The sequence below is a fragment of the Aythya marila genome, assembly GCF_965140915.1.
Source record: "Aythya marila genome assembly, chromosome: 1".
Lineage (NCBI taxonomy): Eukaryota > Metazoa > Chordata > Aves > Anseriformes > Anatidae > Aythya > Aythya marila.
This window is the reverse complement of record NC_139042.1, coordinates 136,816,255-136,822,795: the sequence shown is the minus strand read 5'-3', so window position 1 is coordinate 136,822,795 and position 6,541 is coordinate 136,816,255. Positions and strand designations below refer to the sequence as shown.

General features: G+C 48.0%; 1 protein-coding gene across 5 annotated transcripts in view; it reads left to right on the top strand.

The window, feature by feature from the left end:
- Window positions 1-1,971: 1,971 nt before the first annotated feature.
- Window positions 1,972-6,541, top strand: part of DUSP16 (dual specificity phosphatase 16) — a 69,094-nt gene continuing 64,524 nt past the window's right edge. For 2 of the 5 annotated variants that reach the window (XM_082776707.1, XM_082776706.1), the window contains exon 1: window positions 1,972-2,947. The gene's annotated coding sequence lies outside the window, so the exon portion shown is untranslated. Of the gene's footprint in view, window positions 2,948-3,121; window positions 3,259-6,541 lie in introns of those variants that run through there. The other 3 variants (XM_082776703.1, XM_082776705.1, XM_082776704.1) reach the window with 3 other exon arrangements.

Sequence of the window (6,541 nt, the reverse complement as noted above, 5' to 3'; positions counted from 1 at the left end):
CTGAGGCAGATAAAATCCATTGCCAGACACTTAGTACAACTTCAGAATGCTGGGGAGGGAAGGTCAGCAACCAGGGATTAGCAAAGCCAGGCACTCCCTCTCTCAGGCAGATGGTTCAGGTGTGCAGCTTGAAATGTTTACAACATTGAGGCCTGATCTCTGTTTTGTGACTGCATTTCAAACTTTTTCCAGGAGCCTGCTGTGCAAGTGATAAGGAGGGAAGAAAGACTTTCAAGAAAAAAAAAAAAATTAGGCTGAAGTTAGACTGACATGTAAATGAATTACTGCTCCTTCATGAGTGACCACCTGCTGGCTGAGGCACGCTAACTGCCAACATGTGCATGCTTAGCCTGCTGCAAAGAGGAGGTAAAGAGAGTGGCCTTTAATCTTAATGAAGCGAGATCAGATGCTGCCACATTTCAGCCCTCCAGACTATTTCTCTTTGTGTCTTACCTCAGCCTGCAGGAGTTAATCATGATATATCTGTGGTTTAGTCACACCTTTCATTATATTAATCAAAAGAAATCCTGATTCTGTGTTGGAAAAGCTTTAATTTGCCATCCTAGACTTTTCTGTAAATATCCTTTTTAAGCTACAAACAAAAATATTTCCCGCCAAAAAAACACAAAACTTTTTATGCTTACAATTTTGCCATTAGGAAACATTTCCAGTTTCCCCATTAAAAAAAACAACCACCAACAACAAAACCACTTACATAACACGTTACCAGGTTTAGATGATAAAAAGGAAGAGAGAATTCGAATGTTTTTCTTCTTCAGCATGCATCCCTTTCTGGTACTCCCCACTTCTATTTGTGAAGATAATTGTGCTGGAACTATTTGTTCTTGCACTTCTCTGGTATGAATGAGCTGGGGCATTGGCTTTGGCCTTGAGTTTCTCTGGCACGCTCTCTGTTCTCCTTCGTAGAAATGGGTCACTTGTAGATCCATTAACCACTAGCCAACTGTGCAGACTTTTCATACCGTGGGCATTTTGGAGACTGCACAAAGTATCTTTGGGGCCACTGGTTACTTGAGGCAAAAAGCAAAACTGCTCTTCAGCTCTGTAAAATACACATGTGCAAAATAGTAAATGCACCTACGCCTAACCACAACATCTGCACAGCTCTTGCTCTTTCTTTGGTCAGTGTCGTACAGAGACTGGGACTCTCTCTTGGGACTGACTTCTCTCTCTTCCATGCATTTTTCACTCTCTTGGAGAGGACAACGCTGTTTGGTATGACTGCTCGCAAGAACTCTTCTTGAGGAAGTTCATGCATAACTTTTTAATAATAAGCTCTTTGTCAAGGTGTTTCTTGGCCAATTGCGCTGGGACAAAGACCACCACTGCATTATTTCTGTGAGTAGCCTGCTTCCAAAAATACCTATCACACTACATGTTTTTTTTTTTTTTTTTTTGTGACTGATAAGCGTACACCTTTCCAAAGGTGCTTTGTTTGAAAAGATGACCATCAGATTGTAAGGAGCCATAGGGTTAATCCTCTTTCTCCTGATGTCTTCTAAGGGTATGGGGCCCAGGGACTCAAAGGCCAGCAGAGAAGACTGACCAGAGTTTGAATTCTGACACGTAAGATGCCTCGTGCACCCAGCACAACTGGCAGATGACTGCAATGATTTTGGTGATTTCTCCTTCCCCCAAGTGGGGGAACATCTGCAGAATACCCAGGTAGGACTGGGCCCACACATCAAACCCCTGAATGGCACAAGTGCAGCATGTTAGTTAAAACCGGTACTAGCCAGAACGCAAAACGCCTTAGACAAAGCAATTATGTTTCTGCGTGTCTAAATGTTTAGATTTCGCTTTCATTTTCCTCACACTGTTGGTCTCAGAGCATTGTTTTTACTCTAACAGGGCTATTCGAGGGGTCATGGCCCTCAACTTGCCACGGAGCTCCACCGCGGGAGCAGCCCCACGGCCCCCTGGGGCTGGGGACACAGGGGACGAAGCCGGCCCGGCCACCACGGGGCCCGGCCCGGGCCGTGAGGGCAGCACCGCGGCCGGTGGCGGTGACCGGGCCGGGCCGGGCCGGGCCGGGCCGGGCGGGCAGCCCGTTTGAATCGCTCGGCGGCCCCGGCTCCTCCCAGGGGCCGGCCCCGCAGCTCGGCCGGGGGCCGCGGACGCGTTTCCCGGGCCCCCCCAGCGCCGGCCCGGTGACAGCACAGCAGCCGGAGCTCCCCCGGCCCGACCCGGCCCGGGAGCGGGTGTGCAGGGCCGCGGCCGGCGGGCTGCTTCCCGGGGCTCGTCTCCCCCCCGCTCCGGCTCCCTGTCCCCCCCTCCCGGCTGAGTGCATTCACTGGGATTGGTTTCGGATGACGCCACCGCTTTATTTTTACAGCGATGACCTCATCCCAGCAGCCTGAAGTTTACTGACCAGCAAAACTCTTTTCTCTCTCCTTCCTCCTCCTCCTCGGGTCTGTTCGCTCTACCCGTTTATTAGGAATTGTTTGGTTCCTTTCAGGAACAGTAGCCTTAAAAAATAAAATAAATAAATAAAAAATCGAAACAAAACAAAACCAAACCTCGCCACTAACCCCAAAGTTTCTTCTCCTCCCGATCTCCAACCCCCTCCCGCTGTCCCTTTTTAATTCTCTCAAGCCATCTTGGGGGGGGGAAGGGGGGGGAGAAGACGAGAAAAAAAGCTCCAAATGTTTCCTTTTTCTTCTCCTCTCCGCTCCCAACCTTCATGCTTCCCCCTCTTAAAAAGACCAGAATAGCACTTTTTTTTTTTTTTTTCCCTTTTAAATCGCTGTTATTTTTGACTCGAAGAAGGCGAAAGAGGCGCTTTCCCAGCGGCTGGAAGGAGACAAAAAGTTGCTTTCTGGCGGCAGCGGAGAGAGAGAGAGGCTGGTGGCAACTTTTATCCCCGCCGCGGGGACAGACCCGAGGCAGACAGACAGACAGACAGACACAGACGGGGGGTGCGACAGTAAGTTCCGGGAGAAGCGCAGGGGTCGCCGCCGGGACCCCCGGACCGGGGCAGCCCCGTGGGGCAGGGGGGGGCCGGGGGGGCCGGGCCGGGAGGAGGAGGACGAGGACGAGGACAAGGAGGAGGAGGAGGAGGAGAAGGAGGAGGAGGAGGAGGGAGGTGAGGGAGGGCTCCCGCCGCCCGCCCTCCTCTCCCATGCCCTTCTTCGCCGCCCCCTCACCTCCGAAGGAAAGCGCCGGCCGCGGGCAGGTCGCTGCCCCGCACGGGCAAGCTACGGCCGCCTCCTCCTCCTCCTCCTGTCCCCGCCGATGGTAAGGAGCAAGGGGCCGAGGGGGACAGGGGGGCACCGGCCCGCCGCAGCCCGGCTTCCCCAGCATCGGGGCCGGCCGGGACCCCGAGGGCCGGGGCGCGTCCACCTGCCCTGTGGCGCAAAGGAGGGGGCGAGGGGCTGCCCCGGGGAGCGGGGATGCGGGGCAGACCCCCGGCTTCCTCGCCGGGCGCCGGGATCATTTCGGGAGGGTGGCTGGGGGTGTGGGGATGAGGTTGGATGTGCGCGGCCGCCTTGCCGAGCGGGGCAAACGCACCGGCGCCCAGTCTGCCTTGCACCGCCGCCAGCGGCCGAGGATGCTTTCGAGCCCCGAAGGACTCCCGAAGAAACCTGAAGTGCTAAGCAGTGCTTGGGAAACATCTAAATTGAGGCAGCTGACAAAATGGAGGGCTGCTGTGGAGTCCAAGAGTGAAGCAAACTGCAAATTGTTAACCTGACAGTGTGGTCACGTAAACTTATAACTCCGTGGCTTGTGTTGGTACACAGCCTGATAGATCCCCTCTTCTGCCTTTATTTTACTTTTTTTTTTTTCTTTTTTTTTTTTTTCCTAGAAGCCACAGGGAGGGATGATGAGCTCAGCACACACAGCGTGTGCAGAACAAGGTGTATGGGACGTGCCTGTTGCAAAGCCTGGCCAGTGGCAGGTTTTTTTCAGCGGCCCAAACCATTTTCTTACATGTCGGATGGAAAGGTGTCTTTTAGAAAACAAAACCAAGGAGAAGTTACTTTATTCTACTGCTGTTTCAGTTGGTTGAACCAGAAATTGATCTTTTGGTTTTCCTATAAGTGAAGGGTGTAGTCATAGTAAGCTGTATTGTCTGAGCTATGACTAACTTTTTTTGTTCAAACGTTCTGTGTATACCCAGCAGAATAAATAGAATAAATAGTGCATTTTTAAAGCTAAAAACAGTTTTAACTGTTTCTCCTTGCTGGAATGTGTTTTGGGGGTTCTTTCAATGACCTTAAAAAAAAAATCCAAAACCCCAAAATGATTTTGTATTCCTCACTTTAAGATCTGTGCTATTCCTGGCAGTGTGTGGTTTGGTAGATACAGATCTTACGAAGTCACAACTGACCAAACAGGGGTTGGTTTAGACTCTTGTGTTTTGAGGGGAGGTGGAAAAATAGTAAGTCTTAATTTCTTTTTATGGCATTCATCTTGCTGCCCATTGGAAATTGAAGCATTCATCCCAGTTGTTTATGTTGGTTGGTTGGGGGTTTCTATTTGAATGTGGAGGAAGTATGCAACAGGGGTTCGTATAAGTATTTTTAGCTGTAGTTTTTAGTTGCTGAAGATATAAAGAATAGCGATATTCAAAAGTAAATCATGCATTTACTGAATATGCTTATAAAAATTGTTAGAAACAAATCTATAAAAATGTTTGAGGTGTTATGAATTCTGTTCATTATGCTTTTTAATACAATAGTGCTTCAGTCTGTCTTAACACACAACTTCAATGTCTCCCTTTAAATGTACAAATAAGTGAAAGCAGCAGAGAAGTTGCCAGTTCTTGTGGTAGTTAGAGGTAGTAGCCACAAAATGTTGTATGATTTAATGTGTGTGCAAAGGTCCAGAAAGCCCAACCAAGCATTTAAAATCTCATTGCATTGTTTAAAAATACATAAATATGTTCCTGCTCCAGTAGGTCTTATTTTGTTAGCGACCTAAGCAGATATAATGGAACAGAATCAGCTTTAGTCACACCAGAACAACTTCTGTAGGAGAAAATGAGCTCAATTTATCTTTGTTTCTATAAAATGCATGCTCTTCTTTCAGCAAAGTCAGCTAGCCTAACAGGGATGTTTGCTTTTAGCCAGAATAACTTCATTGGCTATAGGAATGGTATTGGCAGAAGCTCTTTGGGAATGTGTTAAATGGATTTCACCAGGAACTCCGTCTCCCAAGCAAGCGCTGTCCACTCACAGGTCCGTGCCACCCATCAGCCCATGGGCAGACTTGTGGATGCATCTGCCATGTGCCCTGCACCTTCCTTGGCCAGATCACCCTGTCCTGGAGGCCTGTGCCTGCAAGTGCACAGCTGTGAGCTGCAGAATGGGGGAATGAGGTTGCAGAGGATTGCTACAGATGGGATAGAGTGAGCGGTTCTGCTGTGCTTCTGCCTGTATGATGAGTATCAGTGATCCGGTAGGCCTGAGGAAACCTTTGGAAGGCAAACTCAGGCTCTCTACTAGATACTGAAAAGGCAAGATTAGCCGCTGATCTTTGTTACTTGCCTTGGTCTTTAGGTTCTAATTAATGCGTTGTGCAGTAAGAGCTGTTTGCAGAGCATGGGCCTTGCTCAGTCACACAATATTTCATTTTAGTTTTCCAAAGTTCATCTCTTTACTCCCCACACCTATTCAGAAATATTCATTGTTTGTAAAACACATTTTCCAAGAAATGCACTAAGTACAGCTGAAACACTTTTTCCTCAAGAAAACCAAGTCATGATGACACAAGAACAGTCAGGAAAGCATCAAGGTCATTCTTGACATGCTGACAATTTTTAATAGACAGATTGCATAGAGTAGGTATTGTCAAAGGATGAGGGGTGGAAAGAGTGGTGCATTGTTCCCTTTTTCTTTTGTCCTTTTTTTTTCTTTTTCTTTTCATTCAACTCCCATGAAGAATCCAGGGTTTGGCCTTAATATCCTGTGGCTGTCCTTACAGCTTTGTTGTTAAGCTGATCAAATGACTAAAAATTTTCTTGTAGTCTTGTAGAATTTTGTCCATGGTTGTGTAATAGCACTTTTGTGTGTTATTTAAGAAGAATCATCAACAATCTGTTTTTCTGGGTAACAGGAAAGTTATTCCTGATGCATTGAATAGTATGTTCTCTCTCCTTTCAATTCCTTACACATTGCCTCCACATCTTGTGTAGTGACATGGATAGATCCTTTACAGCATTTTAAATACCAGTACCTACGTGTCAACATTTTAAGTATCAGTACTGTTTTTCTGATTTACATGGTGTACCTTTTTACAAGCAAAGGGCAATGCGGCATTCTCAAGGGCTGTCAGTTACATACGTGGCTTCTACTTTCTGAAGGAATCAGAAGACATGGGCAATGGGTTGCCTGGCAGTGTGTGTCGGGGCACCTGCCTGTGCTAAAGCCCGCCATACTGAACGTCATTGGTGCGGTGGGGAAGCGAACACTGTAACTTCAGGCTGCTTCCTACGGGTTGCCTCAGGAACCCTATCCTCAGGTGTGTTGTTTTTCTTTTCCTTGTATCACTGGTTTGATAAATAGTATCACTGCCCTGA